Source organism: Schistocerca gregaria, chromosome X (assembly GCF_023897955.1).
Source record: "Schistocerca gregaria isolate iqSchGreg1 chromosome X, iqSchGreg1.2, whole genome shotgun sequence".
Taxonomy (NCBI): domain Eukaryota; kingdom Metazoa; phylum Arthropoda; class Insecta; order Orthoptera; family Acrididae; genus Schistocerca; species Schistocerca gregaria.
Genome location: NC_064931.1, coordinates 126839384 through 126861589, shown reverse-complemented (window position 1 = coordinate 126861589; position 22206 = coordinate 126839384). Strand labels below are relative to the sequence as shown.

General features: G+C 41.0%; 1 protein-coding gene across 1 annotated transcript in view; it reads right to left on the bottom strand.

Moving 5' to 3' along the window:
- Nucleotides 1-22206, bottom strand: part of LOC126299555 (mediator of RNA polymerase II transcription subunit 16) — a 319626-nt gene that overhangs the window by 129134 nt on the left and 168286 nt on the right. The gene's annotated exons all lie outside the window — the stretch shown is intronic.

Genomic DNA, 22206 nt, shown 5'->3' with positions numbered 1-22206 from the left:
TGAGAGATCTACACCGAATCACCATTGAGGGGTGGGACAATCTGGACCAACAATGACTTGATGACAATTACATATTTGACTCTTTTTTTTCCTTTGTTAGCTGACAAATATTTTTTGAAAGCGTGTTTGAAAACATCTCCTCAAAGGGAACACAGGCATACTTAGCAGCCTCCGTCAGTTATCAAAATGAACTTCCAAATCATGGTATGGAGAAACCGATCAGAGCCCATTAATGGTTAGGTTGGTTCGTTAATTGGTTGATTTGGGGGCGGGGCCAAACAGAGAGGTCATCAGTCCCAGCGGCTTAGGGGAGGATGGGGAAGGAAGTCAGATGTGCCCTTTCAAAGGACCCATCCCGTCATTTGCCTAAAGTGATTTAGGGCAACCGCGTAAAACCTAAATCAGGATGGCCAGACACGGATTTGAAATGTCGTCCTCCCAAATGCGAGTCCAGCGTGCTAGTGGAGAGTATGATGCAGTTAAGCTTCTGATGTTCTGAGCAGAGTCCACGCAGCACTATTAAGAACCTAAAAATAGTTAGTCTTTTCAAATGGCCTATTATCTAGATTTTGGAAGTCACTCCATCCCTAGGACCTGTATGGCCAATGACTGCAAGATTTTACAAGAACATCTGTGAACACTTCAGCATCAAGAGGACTACCTGTAACTGAAATGAATTTTATACCACTACAGCACACAAATGATTTTGAATACAGAATTTTGCATGATTTATGACTGAAAATTTCAGCTGATGTGAAGCCCCTTATGTGCTGCAGAGCCTCTACATGTCACGGCATGGAACAATGTTACTGGTGCCCCTTCCTGATTCTTTCTGTACACAAGTCAACAGAGTAGCAGTTAAGAGCTGCTGGAAGATGCTGATGCCAGGTGAATGTGCAGTTCACATTTCCAGTAGCCACTGCTATTTTTGGAAAGAGGTCATCACATTCCTTGCCACATATGACCAGGCACTTTTCTCCTGAAATAAGGCTTGTAGAGTTACTTGAAGTAGTAGTAGAGATTTGAGCTATAATATCTATTTGCTGTTTAGACTGCCTGCAATACTGGGGTGCTTCAAACTGTCACACTAGGAGTGTGCAATGCTGCTCAACAATGAAGTCAGTCTGTGTGGCCACCACAGTAGTGTCTTAACATGTCTTGTGGCCAACATTGTAGGAGAGGCTGATGACAGACTTGTCAAAACACATTTCATTGTCACTCAGGGCACCAGTGAAGGCATTCACACTCCCACTGGAGTCTGGTTAAGGTTACTGAACAATGGACATTGCTGCACGTCATCAATCAAGCCTACAGCAGACTGCACTGAATTGTTGATACAGACAATGTTGTAGTACTTCACTGTTGAGCCAATAATGTGGACAAAGTTGTATGGTCTACTACAGTCATTCACACAAAATGGTGCTCATCTCATACTGTGGTCACATTACATGGTATAATACTTGCTTGTCATTCCATAAGAACCCACTTCTACCCATTACTTCCAGACGTGTCCCTTATCATAAAGCATGCCTTATAAGCTCACAGAACAAAAACTTAATCACTCCTAGAGAAATCACCTGCGTATTGCCACCGATGGACTCGCCTGGATTCAGTTAGGAAGCAAGTCCAGAAAGTTGTGCAGATAAGTCACATCCAGGTTAAGCCATTCACTGAGGATTTTATCACAAATTTCACCAAATTGTGAGGCTGCTGCTGTCAGCGTTTTACCTGCTGATCCAACAGGTCTCATAGATTTTCTATCAGGTTCAAGTCAGCTGATTTTGAAGGCAAATCAGGATTTAATAGGGTAAAGAAGTATTCAGAAAACTAGTCACAGATTGTTCCAGCCCAGTGGCCTATGCTGTTGTCATCTTGGTGGGTCTGTCAGAGCAATGGCCTCTTGTGAGGTGACTGACTACAAATGTTCATCGCATGCAGTTTCTGTTGCAACTCTCTGACATGTTTCTAGGCCTTGAGCATTACACCACTGCCTGTAGGCACGTTGAACAGTACGCCGCAAAATCCCCAACAAATCCAGCAGCTTCACGCTGTATAGCCATTAAAATGGCCAAACACAATTGCCCACTCTATCTTGTCCTTATATTTACCCATGTTTATGTATGATGTCTGCTTGAAACATAAATGTCTCACTGATTGCTTCTGCCTTATGCTCATATACAGACAGTGTGTGTGCACTTGAGCACATGGCTTGATCACTGTGCCATCTGTAAAGGCTTGCCAATCCAACTGTGTGTGAACACTGGGGTGATTCGTATTTTCCCCAGTGACCTTATGAATTGTAATGCCATACTACGACAATCACATATACCTACCTTGCATTGTAAAACCAAGTCACATCCTGATATTTCACTATTTGATACTGATAAGGTATCTCAAACTTCCTTTCACATTTAAAGTTTGATTAATAGCTTTACACTAAATGAGCTAAAATTTCAAATCATGACAGTCCTACTCCATAATCTGCACTGTTAAAACCCAGTCACATACTGATTTTGCACTGTTTCACACTGAGAAGGCACTTCATACTTCCTTTTACATTTCCACTTTGGTTAAAGGCTTTTCACTAAATGTGCTTAGTTTAACACAAACCTTTAGACACAAAAGTACAGCACTGTTGGACTCAAGATGTACCATATGTGATCACTCTGTAATGTTTATCACTTATTCCTCTACTCCTTTTTATCCATTCTTTTGAATTTCAATATATTCAGACTATTCTTTCTAGTTTTTGCAAGTTCAGCAACATGGTATCTTAGTTACATTTGTTTTATGCCATCTTTTGCTAACTACAAATTTCATAGGTGATAAGGTGGGACAATATCGTACTCTTCCTTGCAATCCTTTAGTAATAGCAAAATGCAAAGATTTGATAAATGAATTGTTGAAACCTCTGCTCTATTCACTAGATTTGCTATCCTTTGCTTTTTCGTAAACCCATATCTTATAAAATTTGTAGCTGGAAAACAGTTTTAGTAGAATGAAAAGGATATTTCAGCTTCAGAGATATATTATGGAGATAATCTAGAATCACACTTTATGAATAGCATGTGCTCCCAAAATAAAAATTGAAAAGATTGCACTGGCTTAAAAAAATGTCAGTGCATTTTTTATCCAAAGAACTGGGTTTTTCACTCCCAGGATGACAACTTTTTATCTTACACACAGAGGTCTGTTAGTCAGTCTTTCAGTTGATTTCTACACAAATTCTCAGTATAGGACAAAAAGACCCCCTAAGGAGGTGCCAACTGGTTTTAGAACTGAGTACCTCAGTAGGATACAGAGAGAAATAATGAGTAGAAGTTAACACTTCATCTGTGGTTTATTACTATAAAGAAGGCTTTCCACTATTTTTATCAAATCTTTTCTGACATTACATGAGACACAAGAAATCAGTTCTACAGTTAGCAGCTTGCTAATCACTGTTTGAGATTTGAAAACCAGAGGTCCCCAATAATCAGTCCTTCCTTTTCATCCAATCCAGTAAGTCTCCCCTGACCCGGGGATTTGGGCAACTTTTCCAGACTCTCCCCATTACCTAAACTGTGCCAGACATTTTCTTTCATCCCTCCTGTCACAAGAGGGAGCCACTGGCTCCAAAAACAAGCAAATTTCCTTACCTGTATACTTTTATCTGCTACCACCACTTGGTGAGAAGATATTTTTATCAATTTAATTACATTTTCAAAAATTGATTATTTTCATTCATAAATATATATATTTTTGTGAACCACACTCTTCTAAACATGTGCATGAAGAAGTAACAAGATGCACTAACATAGAAATAAGATTTAAAATCCCATTGTACTGATGCATTCCACTGTTGTAATGCCAAAACAAGGCAATTACAACTCTATTTCATAAACTAGATGATAGAATTATAATGAAATATTGACATAACTCATTAAAAAGACATATTTAATTTTTTTAAAAAAAAAGTATTGTATTTACATTTAGTTTTCCATTTTCCTTTTACTACAGTTCACCGTCACTATATTTCTAAGTGTGGTTCCATGATAAATAGTTAATTGCTGGTACTGTCATAAAATGTTTGGATTGAGGAAAATAATATTCATTTTACCTTGCAGTAAACTATAGGTAGATATTCAAAACAGCCACTTGCTCCAATGTGTGGGATGATGCTTGGAAGCTACATACTTCAATTGGTTAAAATGTTTTTACTTTCCCTAACTGGATCATATCGTATTTTCTTTGGAAGAATATTTTTCCTTTAGTATTTCAACTCTTTCTAGGACAAAATTAACTTTAGCAATCATGGCTCTAGACACATTACATAATTTGCATAGAACACAACTGCATGTCTGAAGACATAATTGTAGCCAGAAGGTAAGGAAAATATGTGAATTCACAGGAAAGACTACAATCTATTTCTACAACTTTTAGTATGCCATGAACAATTTTAACTGTAGGTGAACTCCAAACATGGAATGTACTTATAATGCCATTAATACACTCCTGGAAATGGAAAAAAGAACACATTGACACCGGTGTGTCAGACCCACCATACTTGCTCCGGACACTGCGAGAGGGCTGTACAAGCAATGATCACACGCACGGCACAGTGGACACACCAGGAACCGCGGTGTTGGCCGTCGAATGGTGCTAGCTGCGCAGCATTTGTGCACCGCCGCCGTCAGTGTCAGCCATTTTGCCGTGGCATACGGAGCTCCATCGCAGTCTTTAACACTGGTAGCATGCCGCGGCAGCGTGGACGTGAACCGTATGTGCAGTTGACGGACTTTGAGCGAGGGCGAATAGTGGCCATGCGGGAGGCCGGGTGGACGTACCGCAGAATTGCTCAACACGTGGGGCGTGAGGTCTCCACAGTACATCGATGTTGTCGCCAGTGGTCGGCGGAAGGTGCACGTGCCCGTCGACCTGGGACCGGACCGCAGCGACGCACGGATGCACGCCAAGACCATAGGATCCCACGCAGTGCCGTAGGGGACCGCACCGCCACTTCCCAGCAAATTAGGGACACTGTTGCTCCTGGGGTATCGACGAGGACCATTCGCAACCGTCTCCATGAAGCTGGGCTACGGTCCCGCACACCGCTCACGCCCCAACATCGTGCAGCCCGCCTCCAGTGGTGTCACGACAGGCGTGAATGGAGGGACGAATGGAGACGTGTCGTCTTCAGCAATGAGAGTCGCTTCTGCCTTGGTGCCAATGATGGTCGTATGCGTGTTTGGCGCCGTGCAGGTGAGCGCCACAATCAGGACTGCATACGACCGAGGCACACAGGGCCAACACCCGGCATCATGGTGTGGGGAGCGATCTCCTACACTGGCAGTACATCTCTGGTGATCGTCGAGGGGGCACTGAATAGTGCACGGTACATCCAAACCGTCATCGAACCCATCGTTCTACCATTCCTAGACCGGCAAGGGAACTTGCTGTTCCAACAGGACAATGCACGTCCGAATGTATCCCGTGCCACCCAACGTGCTCTAGAAGGTGTAAGTCAACTACCCTGGCCAGCAAGATCTCCGGATCTGTCCCCCATTGAGCATGTTTGGGACTGGATGAAGCGTCGTCTCACGCGGTCTGCACGTCCAGCACGAACGCTGGTCCAACTGAGGCGCCAGGTGGAAATGGCATGGCAAGCCGTTCCACAGGACTACATCCAGCATCTCTACGATTGTCTCCATGGGAGAATAGCAGAATGCATTGCTGCAAAAGGTGGATATACACTGCACTAGTACCGACATTGTGCATGCTCTGTTGCCTGTGTCTATGTGCCTGTGGTTCTGTCAGTGTGATCATGTGATGTATCTGACCCCAGGAATGTGTCAATAAAGTTTCCCCTTCCTGGGACAATGAATTCACGGTGTTCTTATTTCAATTTCCAGGAGTGTAGTTCATAAAATCTGCAATTCCAGGATTAACCTCTACAGTCACTTAAGAGCCCACAGAAACCGAGCTTCAAAGAAGACGACCGTACTCATCAGTGAGTGATTGCCCATTGATAGTTTGTGAATGTTAGTATAGTAAATAACTGCTCTAAAGCATAGCCCCCGTATTCTTGGCACTGAAAAATGTTAAAGCCTCACATATCTTAAATCAGGAAATTGGCTTGTTTTCGGCATAATAAGTACCCACTTGGACACTGTGGCAACATTTGGAGTACCATGTACTGTTAGCACTGTGATTATTTTTGCAGTTACCGTTGACACTGTAGCAGAGAGGTGCATCTACAGTAGTGTAGGCAACAAAAATACGAGACATAGTCCTGGACTAGGTTATCTTTTTAGGAAATTCTTGGTTTTGTGTACAGCATCACAACAGATATATCCATCTGTGTGCATGCTCCAAGGAGAATGAATGTTCCCATATTGCAATTTTAATCATCATATGGGCCCAGCACCTTGTGTGATGTTACAGAGTGCAATCGGAACGTGACAAAATCACATCTGGTTCACACAACTCATTGTTTGCACAACTGTTGTTGCATTTCGGACATGTTAAATTTGGTGTGTGTGTGTGTGTGTGTGTGTGTGTGTGTGTGTGTGTGTGTGTGTGTGTGTATGTGTGTGTGTTTGTCTGTCTGTCTTTAAAATCTCTGAGACATCATACAAGATAATGGAAGACAGCATGTTGCTAACACTGTCCCCACCAACTACAGTTTACCCAGTAGGCTGTTCCAGCAGGCATGACCACCGGTGAGCAGTGGGTACCAGAAGACACACCTGGGGAGGAGTGTGCAAACTGCATATGTACAGGCAGTCAGGGAGCATGGCCGCATGCAGGCAGGGACGGGCAAACAGGTCATGTGTGAATAGTCAATTCTGTGCATAGAACAAAAAGGGGTAGTGAGGAGAACATGAGCAAAGAAACACACACTAGCAGTATATGTTTAACAGAAAAATTCAATCTGAGTGAAAATACAAATATTTTATTATGTTTGGGACACAAGATATTTCTTTTTGATAATGAGACATGAAATATTTGAGGTGAGGCCCCTTGCTGCCGCAAGATGTGCATAGTGCAGCTGGGATTCTTCTAAAGCTTTCATCCTTTTCATAATGGAAAAAAAAATGTTGGTAACAATATGTTGAGCTAAACATAAACATACAGTTAGCTGCATTCCTGTGTAGCTTCAAAAACACTTCTGCATGAACATCACAGAAATATCTTAATTAACTGGCTGTGTAGTAATATCTGTCCTTCAGCAGACTGCAATTTTGCAAATTAATCAGTTCTGTGCCTTTCTGATGGCACAGTGTCTGGTGCAGTGCAAAATAGCATGCTAATTCATTTGAAATCATTTTGTATGTTATGCAAGTCCTTAAACTGTCTCAAAAACATGACAGACTTCCACATTATTTTGTTAATAACTCACGAAACATGAGTCTGAAGTTAACGGTAGTGACAAAATGGTTTTGAAGTATGTTAGGTTTCCTTTAGCAAGCTGCCTTTCAAGTAAATTGAATTTGTCCATGAATGCTTTGGTTTCATCATGAATGTTAAGAATAAGCACACCCTTTCCTTGGGTTGACAAATTGAAGTGATTTAAGTGTCATGTGATATCAGTGAAAAGGCCAAGTCTGCAACTCATTTGTCATTGCTACATGCTGACTGCATTTTCGTAACTCGAGAAATTACCTTCTGACAAGGGAACCTCCTCATCGCACCCCCCTCAGATTTAGTTATAAGTTGGCACAGTGGATAGGCCTTGAAAAACTGAACACAGATCACTCAAGAAAACAGGAAAAAGTTGTGTGGAACTATGAAAAATAAGCAAAATATACAAACTGAGTAGTCCATGTGCAAGATATGCAAAATCAAGGAGAATTTGACCTCAGAAGTGCCATCCCGTGTTTAGCGTGAGCAGCTGCGGAACGAAAGGTCCTCGGTTCAAGTCTTCCCTCGAGTGAAAATTTTAACTTTTTTATTTTCGCAAAGTTATGATCTGTCCATTCGTTCATTGACGTCTCTGTTCACTGTAATATGTTTAGTGTCTGTGTTTTGCGACCGCACCGCAAAACCATGCGATTACTAGACGAAAGGACGTGCCTCTCCAATGGGAACTGAAAACATTTGATAGCAAGGTCATAGGTCAACCAGTTCCTCCACTGGAAAACACGTCTGATATATTCTATACGACACTGGTGACAGCATGTGTGTCACGACAGGAACATGTCGACCCACCTAACATGTACACTTGGCGAATGGGTAAAAAGATTCTTCTACCTTACCCAATTTAGGTTTTCTTGTGGATGTGATAATCACTGCCAAAAAAAAGTGATGAAAACATAAGTGTTTGTCACATAAACTGCAACAAATGAATGCAACAATCTCACAGTCCCACAGTTTTTCCTGTGCTCTGTCAAAACATAAGTTTTTAATGTTTTCAAATTTATCTGTGTGTAGACCGTCAAATCCTGCATATGTCCAAGCAAATCTGAAAATGTCCTGGAATTTTGGAGAGCGAAGTTGATTATGTGTGAGTGGCTGAACTTTGATAATTGACACACGATCACATAAACAATACTGCTCTGTGTACATGTGCAGTTTCGCAAAATAATTGTCTGGAAATAAAAAATTAAACTTGTCACTCGAGGGAAGACTTGAACCAAGGACCTCTCGATCCGCAGCTGCTCACGCTAACCACGGGAACACGGCCTTCCTTAGGGCAGGTTCTCCTTGATGTTGCCTATCATGCACATGGACCACTCAGTTTGTATATTTTGCTTATTTTTTTCATAGTTCCACACAACTTCTTCCTGTTTTCTCGAGTGATCTGTGTTCAGTTTTTCAAGGCCTATCCACTGTGCCAACTTATAACTAATAGGGAGGTTCCCTTGTGAGTAGTAAAAATATGTTTAAAACTTTACCTCTACTAACTCATCATACCATACAATGATAGGGTATGTCACTACATGCTGCTTCAAGGTCTTACAAAAATCCCTCAAAATAGTTGCGATTGGCACTGTGGTGCATTAAAAAATTCACACACTGAACCACGATCTTCATGGTGTTGCCATATTGCATTTTCTGCGCAAAGGACATCCTGGTTGATAAAACAGCGTATACTTGCTATGTCTTTCCCAAATTCAATCTTTATTTTTTTCTTTCATACAACACACAAAACCTTGCTGACTTCCAGCCACTGTGGCGCTCTATCTGTCATCACAGAAAAGACCCTGTCCCATGATGACACATTTCTAATGGATTCACACACCGCTTGAAATATACTGCAATTTATAGTCTGTAATCCATATGTATAACATGTAATAGTCCCTCAACAACCTGCAGTTCCTACGTAACAACCCGCACAAACATTATGAGCTACACCTGGTCTGGGACATTGAGGGTTTCATTAAATGCTAATGAATAAGCAACGAACGTCTGACCTTTCTCCTGCAGTTGCTTGGAGAGGTAACCTCCTTACATTCCTTTACCTCCCATGGCATTAAGCACTCTGCAATGGCCAGCAAATAGGATTTGAGCAGGGGCCCCATTGAAAATGGCAAGTCACTTGTTGCAATGATGTGTGAAATTTTGAAGCTTGCTCATAATGGTGCATAATTTTTATGGGCCTCCTTGTTAGCTATCTAAAATTCACATAATAATTGAAACTGATGCAGATGAAGAACACACAGGTGGTCTACATTATGACTTTGTTATGCCTCAAAATTGCCTCTAGCTGTACTTCATCCTTCAGTGTGACAATGAATTGCTTCCTTGCATCACTGCCCAGCTCATCAAACTGTGTGGTATGAAGGGCCAAGTAGTGACACTGAATATTGTACTTCCTTACTGCAGTAAGCATCTTATGGCACAACAGGCACTCAGGCGATCCACCTTTTTCAACAAATAAGAATTGTTCTTGCCAACGAAGGGAAAATAGTAATTAGCTATTTTGAAATGTCATCATTATAGCTACGGTCACTACCAAATGAGAAGCATTAATGTATCATATGATGTCAAGCATTAACAGTACATCCATATGTGCACGCAACAGAGCAGTGCACAAACAGTGCAATGAGACTGCCTGGTGGGTTGTCCATCCTACCTGTGCCTCCCCGTAGGTGCACTGAGGCATGAGTGTGGGCACCCATGCCCAGTGACCCAGCATTGGAATGGTGTGGTTCAAAGGATGCTCACTGAAAACATCTGGTCATGGGTTACCTGGAGACTGGCATGCCACCAATCACTAGACACTACGATTGATGAACCATGGCATAGAGTTGAAACAACATGTAATGGTATACCCACATCTCTCATGCAGCCACACTTCTACTTGATGCTCAACCACATTAGAGTCATTGTCACTGCCAGGGCTCCATGCACTAAATTTCACACACTGTATACCCCCCCCCCCCCCCCCCCCCAAAAAAAAAAAATCACTTAAAAATTAAATCAAGTATTTTTCTTATTATAACCACTATACACAATAAGTAAAATTTTGTTATTTGCTATTCTTCTTGGTGTTGCAATTGTAATGCCCAGCCGCGTACTTTGGGGAAACATAGTACAGTTTAAAGTATCAGAATAAAAATAAAAGACAACTAGTGATGATTTGAAGATATGATTAAAGAAATATATAACATACTTTTTAATGTCAACTGTGCATCATTGGTAGATATTTCCAGAATGATATTTTCACTCTGCAGTGGAGTGTGCACTGATATGAAACTTCCTGCCGGACTGAGACTAGAACTGTGGACCTTTGCCTTTCGCGGGCAAGTGCTCTACCAACTGAGCTACTCAAGCATGACTCACCCCCCATCTTCACAGCTTCAGTTCTGCCTGTACCTTGTCTCCTACCTTCCAAACCTCACAGAAACTCTTCCACTCTTCACGGAAACACACATGCATCCATTCACACAAGCAACCACATCTCACACACATATGATTACCATCTCAGGCAGCTCAGACAATAATTCAATTGTCACATAGCATACAAGCAGCAATCTGGAGGGGGCGGGGAAAGGGAAGGGAAGGGAAGGGAAGGGAAGGGGAAGGGGAAGGGGAAGGGGAAGGGGAAGGGGAAGGGGAAGGGGAAGGGGAAGGGGAAGGGGAAGGGGAAGGGGAAGCAGGGGATGGATGGGTGGAGAGAAGAGCGCCATCTGGCAGAGCATGCAGTGACTAGATTGCCAACAGTCACAGTGACAAGAGGCTGTGGGGGAGGGAGGTGGGAAAGGGGGGGGGGATGGACAGAGTGAAAAAATGAGAAGAATGGAGGAGGAGGAGGACAATAGACAGACATATTGGCAGAGGGCAGCACACAGAGTGGGCAGGAGACTACAATATGGAGGAGGTGATAAAACAGAGAGGGTGGAAACTGTTAGGTGGAGGGTGTGGGACAGAAGGTTATCATAGGTTGAGAGCGGAACAATTACGTGAGCGGAAATGTGTTGTAAGAATAACTTCCATCTGCTCAGTTGATAAAAGCTGGTGGTGATAGGGAGGATCCAGATAGCTTGGGCAGTGAAGCAGTCATACAAATCAAGCATGTTATGTTCATCTCAGTGCTGTGCCAAGGATGGTCTACTTTGCTTTCAGCCAAAGTTCGGCAGTGGCTGTTCATCCTGGTTGGCAGTCACACCTATATAAAAATATATATGACATGGCTTCTTTCAGAGGTGTAGCCCAGCCTCTGGTGGGGTAGGATAAGCCTGTGACAGGACTAGAATAGGAAGTGCTGGGTTGGTGGACGGGGCAAGTCTTGCACCTGGGTCTTCAACAGGCATATGATCCCTATGGCAAGGGATTGGGAGTGGCATGGGGATGGACTAGAATGTTGTTGAGTTTGGGTGGTCAACAGAACACCGTGTTAGAAAGGGTGGGAAGGATCTGGGGTAGGATGTCCCTAATTTCAGGGCATGACGATAGATAATCGAAGCCCTGACAAAGGATGTGGTTCAGTTGTTCCAGTCTGGGGTGGTACTGGATGATGAAGGGGTCACTCCTTTGTAGCTGGTTCTTGGCAGTGGTGGGAGGATTAGGGGTGTGTGGAGAAATGGCATGAGAGATCTGTTTGCAGCCTACATCTGGGGGATACTGCTTGTCCACGAAGGCCTTGGCGAGACACTCAGAATACTGGGCAAGGGAGTTCTTGTCACTGCAGATATGCCATCCCCAAGTGGCCAGGCTGTTTGGGAGGGATTTTTTGGTGTGTAAGGGACAACAGCTGTCAAAATGAATATACTGTAGGTGGTTGATGGGTTTAATATGGACAGTGGTGTGATTTGGGCAATCAGAAAGGAGGAAATCAAAGTCCAGAAAGGTGGCACATTTGGTTGAGGAGCACCATGTGAAGAAGATGGGAAAGTAAGTGTTAAGGTTGTGAAGGAATGAGGATGGGTGTCTTGGCTTTGAGTCTAGATCATTAAGATAACATCAATGAACAGGACAAGGAGTTTGGTGATTCAGGAGGCTAGGAGGTCTCCTCTAGATAGTGTACAAACAGGTTGGCATACAAGGGTGCCATGCGGGTGGACATGGCTGTGCCATGGATTTGCTTGTAGGTGGAGGAGATTAGTGTTTAATGTCCCACCAACTATGAGGTCATTAGAGACAGAGCACAAGCTTGGATTAAGGAAGGATGGGGAAGGAAATTGGCTGTGCCCTTTCAAAGGAACCATCCCAGCATTTGCCTGAAGTGATCTAGGGAAATCACGGAAAATATAAATCAGGATGGCCAGACACCGGATTGAACAGTCATCCTCCCGAATGCGAGTCCAGTGTGCTAACCACTGCGCCATCTAGCTTGGTGGTTTTGCTTGTACCCCTTCCCTTTGAAGAAGTAGTAGTTGTGAGACAGGATAAAGTTAGTAAGGAGTATGAGGAATGAGGTAAGAGGTTTGAAGTCTGAAGGACGATGGGAAAGGTAGTGTTCAATATCAGTAAGACAATGGACATGAGAGAGGTTGGTGTATAGGTTAGTGGTGTCAACAGTGGTAAGCAGTGATCCAGGAGGTAAAGGGACGGAGAAGATGCAGAGTCCGTGAAGGAAGTGTTTGGTATCTCTGACATGGGAGACTGGATTATGGGCAATTTGTTGGATGTGTTGGTCAATGAAGGATGAAACTCCTTCAGTTCTTTTATATTGGTATAAGCACAACAAACTATCCATCAGGATGAACAGCCATCGGCAAACAGTGGCCGAGAGCGAAGTAGACCACCCTGTGGCACAAGATGCAGCTGAACTTAACACGCTTGATTTGAATGGCTGCCATCAGGATTCCCCCCCCCCCCCTCCCACCACCACCACCACCACCAACACCACCACCAACACCACCACCACCACCACCAACACCACCGCTGCCGCCACCACCACCTTTCCTACCCAATCAGCTTTTCTGAACTACTACACAGATGGGAGTTATCCTGCTTATAGATGTTGACTCTCAAATTATTGGTATATCAGAGCACCACTTAAATAATTTTACAATTCCGAGGCTTCCTTTACCAGGATACAGATTAGCTGGCTGTTTCCCAAGGACTTCCTTGTGTTGTTGGGGAGTGGCTATGTACGTAAAAAACAGTATTCCATTTGAGTCCTTAGATGTATCAAGACACTGCAGTGAACAGATATTTGAATGTTGTGCAGGGGCATATGAATTTAGTGAAACTAAAATTCTAATTTTTGTTGTTTATAGGTCCCCTAACTTGGACTTCAGAGCATAACTCCGACTTCAGAGCATTTCTGCTCAAGCTAGATAGGGTTCTTGATTCACTTTGTAGGAAGTACCAGAAATTAGTTATATGTAGTGCCTTCAATATTAATTTTGTATATGATGGTGCAAGAAAAAGGATGTTGGTAGATCTCCCAATTCATATGATCTGATGCAGACTGTGTTTTTTCCAACTAGGGTGCAGGGGAACAGTAGCACAGCCACAGACAATATTTTTATTCATTCTACATTACTAGATGGGCATTCTGTTAGTGAAAGCGTTAATGGCCTTTCAGACCACAAATTTAAACACTAAAAGGCCTTTGTACTCAAACCAATGTCATATTTAATTACAAACTATGTAGGAAAGTTAATCCAACAGCAATAGAGGGTTTTTTAAACCTTATCAAGGAACAAGAGTGGCAGGACGTTTATAGTGTCAAAAACATAAATGATAAATACAATGCTTTCCTTAACACATTTCTCATGCTCTCTGAGAGTTGCTTCCCATTAGAACATTCTAAATGTTGTACTAGCAGTAATAGGCAGCCCGGATGGCTGACTTGTGGGATAAGGATATCTTGTAGAACAAAACGGTAATTATATCAAATTGTTAGAAGTAGTCACAATCAAGCTAGAGTAGCCCATTACAAACAGTATTGTAAGGTGCTTAAAATTGTTATTAGGAAAGCAAAGAGTATGTGGTATGCAAATAGAATAGCTAATTCACAGGATAAAATTAAAACCATATGGTCAGTTGTGAAGGAAGTGTCTTATCAGCAGCACAAGGTCGATGATATAAAGACAGTTCGTAGTAAAAATATTTCTGTTACTGATAAATCAGATAAAATGTACAGTATTTAACAATCATTTTCCGAGTGTTGCTGGTGAATTAAATAAAAATTTAGTTTCTACAGGAAATCATATAACTTTCTTGGCAAATACCTTTCCGAGATTGATGTCTGAAATACTCCTCTGTGATACAGACAAGAGGGAGATTGAGTCAATAATTAAATTGCTGAAGACTAAGGACTCTCATGGTTATGATGGAGTGTCTAGCAGAATATTAAAGTACTGTGCTGTACATACTACCCCAGTATTTAGCCATATTTGTAATTTTTCCTTTAGGAATGATCAGTTTCCTGAGCAATTACAGTAGTCAGTAATAAAGCCGCTTTATAAAAAGGGCTTGTAAAAGTTATTGAAAAGGCTGTGTATTTAAGGATAATTGATCATTTCATATCACACAGTTTGCTATGAAACGTAGAGTTTGGCTTTAGAAGTCATTTAATAACTGAAAATGCTATATTGTCTTTTCTCTGTGAGGCACTGGATGGGTTAAACAAAAGGTTTCAAACACTTGGCATAGTTTTTGATTTAACTAAGGCATTTGATTGTGTTGGTCATAAAATATTGCTGCAGAAGTTGGACCATTACAAAATACAGGGAGCAGCTCACAATTGGTTCACCTCTTACTTTAGCAACATCACGGCAAAAGGTCATTATTCACAATGTTGATAATGGCTGTGATGTGGGGTCTGAGTGGAGTACTGTCAAGTGGGAAGAGGGGGGGGGGGGGTGCCGCAGGGATCAGTGTTGGGGCACTTCTGTTCCTTATTTATATAAATGATATGCCCTCTCATATTACAGGTAACTCTAAAATATTTCTGTTTGCTGATGACACTAGCTTGGAAGTAAAGTATGTTGTGTGCAACATTGGCTCCGTTTCAAATAGTGCAGTACATGACCTAAGTTCATGGCTTGTAGAAAATAAACTAACGCTAAATCACAGTAAGACTCAGTTTTTACAGTTTCTAACACACAATTCAACAAAACCTAATGTTTTAATTTCACAGAACGGGCATATGATTAGTGAAACTGAACAGTTCAAGTTCCTAGGTGTTCAGATGGATAGTAAGCTGTTGTGGAAGGCCCACATTCAGGATCTTGTTCAAAGACTTAATACTGCTATTTTTACTATTCAAACAGTATCAGAAGTGAGTGATTGTTCAATACAAAAATTAGGCTACTTTGCTTATTTTAATTCGCTTATGTTGTATGGTATTATATTTTGGGGTAACACTTCCCATTCTAAAAGGATATTTTTGGCTCAGAAACTGGTGGTTCGGGCAATAAGTGGTGTAAGTTCACAAACCTCTTGTCGACCCCTGTTCACGAGTGTGGGTATTTTGACATTGGCCTCTCAATAAACATATTCCTTACTGTCATTTCCTGTTAACAATATTAGCTTATTCCCAAGAATAAGCAGCTTTCACTCGATTAATACTCGTCAGAAATCAAACCTGCATTTGGACCGAGCTTACCTAACTCTTGTGCAAAAAGGTGTGCAGTATACTGCTGCATCCACTTTCAATAAGCTACCACTCGAATTCAAAAATCTTAGCAGTACTCCACATGCTTTCAAATAAAAACTGAAAAGTTTGCTCAGGGGTCACTCCATCTATTCCGCCAAGGAGTTCCTTGAAAAAATTAAGCTGATTCTTATTGTATTGTTGATTGCGTTTACTTAAACTTATGGAGTGACTTTTTTTGGGTTCATATACATTTATTTTTATCTGTTATTACTTTTATGTTGTAATTTCATGTACTGACACGTTCCATGATCTCAGAGATTTGGTCCTCAATTTGTCCTGCAGAACTTGACTTGTAAATAAAAATAAAAAACATGTTCTCCGCTCCAGAAATTATCCCGGCCTGAAACTATGGTAACCTACTGTCCCCACATCCTCCACCAAACAGTTTCCACCCCCTCTGCCCTATTCTCATTTCCTACCCTCTTTGTGCACTGCCCTCTGCTAACACACCTGCCCATCTTTCCCGTTACTCTCCTCTCTCGTTTTTCACTCTGTTCTCCCTCACTCCCCCCACCACACTATCCTACATCCTCCAAATGCTGTGCCTGTTGGCAATCTAGTCCCTCCATACACTGCCAACTGCCAGGCAGCGCTCTTCTCTGCCCCCAACTGTACCCTGCTATCCCTTCCCCTTCCTCACTCCCTCAGATTGCTGCTTTCATGCTATGTGACAGCTGCTGTCTGATCCGAGCTGCCAGAGATGGCGATTCTTGTGTGTGTGTGTGTGTGTGTGTGTGTGTGTGTGTGTGTGTGCACACGTGTGTGTTTCCTTTACTGAAGAAGACTTTGGCCGAAAGCTATGTGTAAGTGTCTTTGTTTTGCCTGTCTGCAATCAACATGTCACCTTTACGGTGAGTAGCAATCTATCTTTCCTTATACTGGTGATATTCCAACCTGGAATTTCCATGGTTTGAAAAGAAAGTCATCACTTATGCGTATCACAATGGCGAAGAAGATACCATTTTAAAGGCATACACTGTACAATAAATAGATAATATCTATAAGTACTGGAAAACTTACTTAACTAAAATTTAGTAAAACTAATTGAATGCTGCATGTGAGTAGTATAATCAAGATGTCATTCAGCAGCCCTACAGAAAAGCTCTGACTGTCATCATCACTTAAACAGAATTTATGCATTTTGCTTAACTAAATGCCAAAATCCAGTAAATTATAGAATTTAACAAATTACATCCACGGTATCACCTGACACATTGTAACCTGACATTGCATGACGCACAACGATAGTACATAGCATGTGAATACAGCACATTACCGTATTTACTCAAACCTAAGCCGCACTTTTTTTCTGGTTTTTGTAATCCAAAAAACCGCCTGTGGCTTACAATCTAGTGCAAAGTAAGAGGAAGTTCTGAAAAATGTTTGTAGGTGCTGCCACAACTAACTTCTGTTGTCGAATATATGTAGCGCTACACAGGCATGCTTTGCACGCACAAAGATAAATACTAGCACCAAAACCTCTGCGCCAGCAAATAAATTTAAAAAAATAAAAATAAATAAAATAAAATAAAAAGGTAGAAGATGAGCTTTTTTCTCTGCCTTGAGTTTCGACCACTGCATTTTCATACATTATCCAACAAAGTAAATAGAAATTCTGTATTGTTCATCTTTGAATGTAGCAGCCTTTCAAATATTCGTAGCAACAAAAATAAATTTCTTTACACAAAAATACCAACATTGCACAAGGCTTTAGGATTGTTGCATGAGTTGATACACTGGGGCCATTAAGATTTCATGTAGTGGCACCTATTGCATCGTGAAATTCTGTGAAGTGCTTGTTGGTGTTAGTGAACCATAATGAAGCGTTTTCATTATATTGCCAAATTCAAGAAGGGGGTTATTTCTTCTGTGGAACAAAGTTCTAATCATGCTCCAGGTCTGCGATACAGAATTGATGAGAGCAATGTTATGTGATGGCAACTGCAAATAGACAAATTGTTTGAATGTTTAAATAGCAGGAAAGCATTTAGGGACCAAAGTGTGGCCAATATCATGCACTAGAAGTGATTTGAAATGAATCTGTCTGTGAATACTGAAATTTTAAAAATTAAGGCACATGAAATTGCTAGAGAGCAAAAAAATTGAAAATTTTAAGGCTAGTCGCAGCTGGATTGATCTGTTAATGAAGCGCTGGGGTTTTTCACTTTGGAGGCAAACTTCAGTTGCACAGAAGCTGCCGAAAAATTATGAAGAAAAACTTGTGGAATTTCAGCACTTCATAATTAAGCAGTGCACAGAAAAAAAATACATTCTTGGTCAGATATGAAATGCTGACCAAACTCCTATATATTTTAACACGACATCAAATTATACGGTTGACGCCAAAGGAAAGAAAGACATAAGTGTTCTTACATCAGGGGGTGAAAAACAGCGGATGCCCATCATGCTTTCTTGCACAGCAGATGGACATAAATTACCACCTTTCGTAGTTTTCAAGTGAAAGACTTTACTGAAATCAGAAGTTTTTCCAAAAACTGTAATTGTACGAGAAAACGAAACTGGGTGGTTTTCAGAGGACATGGTGCCGCAATGGGTTAGGCATGTGTCATCCTGGCGCAATGCTGGTTTACGCAGTCTGTTCGTATTAGATGCGTACCTGCAGTAAAATGAAAATTAAGAGGAAAGCAAAATGGACTTGGCAGTAATTCCACACAGGATGACGTCAATTCTGCAACCAATTGACGTCTGTTTGAATAAACCATTTAAGGACAAGCTTAAATGCATGTACACAGACTGGTGTTTGAAAAGCGACTGACAACTGACACCAACAGGACGTGTAAAACGCGCAAGTTTGTCGTAAGAGTGCCAATGGATTTATGATGCACGGAAGTGTATTCCAAATCAGACTGTGCAACAAGCATTTTAAAAATGTTGGACCAGATTGTATTACGTTTTTTTATGAGATTCAAAACTGGAACAAATAACCAAGTTCTCATTGAAACATATTTCAGCAATTCTGACTAGTGGTTTTCACCAAGAAACCCATCCCATACACTCGAACCATATGTTGCTTTGCACACTTTTGAGGATTTATGCATGGATGTGTGACAACACGAAGTCATTCTAATTAGCCAAGTTTGCCATTCAATATCATCAGCTATGAACAACGGTTGAAGTTATATTAACTCAGAGCACTTGCATTTGGTGGCAAGGGACCAGAACAATGGCAAACAAAACTTAGTACCATATCATACAAATCCCTGTTCTAAGTGTCTTATCTCTCAATCTAGAGCCCATAATTTGAGATCTTACTCTATTACAATAGTTTAATGTAATAGGATTTTGTGGCACCTGCGGCAGGCAGCCAAAAAAAGCAACTGACTCCAATGTTCAGTTTATGTCTGACATTTGTCTTAACCAAAATTATTTCACATGTAGAAATAGTAATAACTTCATGTGGCATGACCAGGTTCCTTAGAGCAATAAGTATGCTGTCACCTTTGATGTCCAATCTATCTTTATACATACTAATCAAACTAAGATTTCACTACTATTCACTCGTGATGCAACTTCTGGCTCCTTACCATGGATGCTTCTACATGTCCTCTTTCTGACTCGCAACAACAAATGTTCATTTCTGTAATTAAAATATATGATCTACTAACATTGCTGAGTACCTTACAGCGGGATTTCACTAACCTAACGTACCTGCATGTGGATGCCGCATGTGTTCAGCTACTGGAGTACTCATATCCTTCCTGATTCATTGCTCATCTAACCTACTGACAGAGCATCCTAAAATTCTCTGCATGGTAGAATACATCCATAAATACAAATACAAGGTCATTGCAGAATCATCATAGCCACTAGTTAATGTCTTCTGCCTGTGTTCACACCAGAGGACCACAATCAGTTCTAAGAAAAAGGCTGCAAATCACAAACTGCACTTCTACTCCACAAGTGAATCTAGCTGTCTAAACACTAAATCATAGGCGACATTCATTGTTTATGGCAACATGAGCCACACAGTCCAGCTGCCTGGACCCATTGCGCTCAACAGCAGCTTGTGGGCCTCCTTATCATCTCAAACACAGGGACCGTCTTACTCAAAACAAACATACTATGTCCACACTGGACTGACAACTCTAAATGACTGCTATTTACTTAATGTGTTCCATTACCTACATAATGCTGGAGCTCCCAATAACCAACATTAGCATTCCATGGATGTGACTATCTTTCACAGAGAGTAGCCCCAAACCAATAAAAGTAGAGTCACTTGCTGGCTCACATATATTTTCAAGCAGGACCAATACATAACACCTGTTGTTAAAGCATAGAGGGAATACCATGCAACCAGCAAGCTTATTTAATTCCCATCCAGGGATCCACACCCCACCACTGTCCATCTTCACTCTCAGATAAAGAACAATCATGTCGAGTACACTAGAAAGCACAACGGCATCAGGGACATCACATGGCATCAAGTGCACTGAAAGTCAGATAGCTGTTGCCTTAGGTGTTCTATCCCAGGGTAGTAGCCCAAAACTAGTATAAACCAAGCAAGTGGAGATGAACTAAAGAACTACAGTAGAGCACCTAATAAAGGAAATCTGAAACATAGCTTATTTGCCTAGCTCTGAGCTTTACAATACGTCACTGCACAACTGTGACACTACATAGACTAAAGCTACACTACTAAATTGTGAACTATAAGACACAGATAAAAAGAAAACAAGCCCTGGTATCTTTCAAATGGTGAAATGTTAAGAAAACTCTTTCACTGAAGCTAAACACAAGCAACAGAATAAGCTATGGAGTCAGCACTGAGCACAAGCAGTATCAACCAAATGTCTTAACATTTCATACTGAAATATCCGTAATATTAAATTTTGCATATTATCTTTTAATTCTGTAATACACATACGCAAAATTCAGTGGCACAAAATATACTATAGCATAATGTTATCAAACACAGAGAATAATGATAAGTTTATAAGACTGCATGTCTTTTTAATCCTAACTCCAACTTTGCACAACTGATCACTGCTAATGCATATGTATTCTACAGTAGTCAGAAAACAAAAACCCGGCATCAAGAAGGCTTTCAGTGAATGCTCCTTAGGGAGAACTCGCTGGCAATGGGACACTATTTAGTTCCACAGTCAGTCATGTGAGATGTCATCTATGGAACTTAAGTGCTCCATGCAGTGATGACATCAGCATGTGAGAGGCTATTGCTTCTTCAGACAGAAGACAAGCCCTCTAAACAGTAGCATTTTAAGCAATAACTATATGATGATTGCCAAATTAATCTTGTTCTTCAAATGCAGTACAAACAGTTATCCAAGACCAAAAATCTTAAGCACTGATGTAGTATACTGTTAGTGTAATACGTGTGGTATATATATCCCAAACTATTAAAAGTTTTAAAGCAGCACTTTCAGCTTTCCGGCAATAACTGCATAATGTTATGTGGAAAATGTATACGAGACGCTCTAGTAGTATTACTCCAATAACCCATCATAAGATTGGTGACAAGAAAAAAATAAATAAAAACATTGAAAAAATGAAAAACATTTACTTAGCTTTCGTTAAAAATATCACCCACTGATAGGATGTTTCAGAGCAGTGAGCTTATAAATACAAGATATGTCTAAAACATTTGGTGAATGGACTGGTATAAAAATTGTTTCACTGTGTTAAAAATGCATGCATGCACATGCGTATGGAAACATCCTGAGAAGCATCATACAGCTGAAACATACTACTATGAAACAGATTTGGCTGTAACAACCAATAAAACATACTTCAGTTTTAAAATACGTATCACAGTACAATAGAACTATTAACATTAACATCATGTGGAGTTGAAGGTCACCATAAACTGCCACCATAACACAAGAAATGTTACTCTGAGTAGACAGAATAGAAGCTGTGAGCATAAAATATGTTTAATACTGGTAAAAACTGTTGATGATATGCTATCTGTTTCTGACACTCATATCAGAAAAGTTGCAGATTAACAACAATAGTGTGATCATCAGTCATACAGATTTGGATAAATGAAGGAGATGTTCCCAGTTTTAAGAGAATAACTGATTGACAAGTTAAATGTCTCTCAGATGTTAACTGCTTTAGATTTTCACTAAAATGTTTCTCAGTATGAGTCCGCATTATCATGTTGTATAGAACAACATTGCACC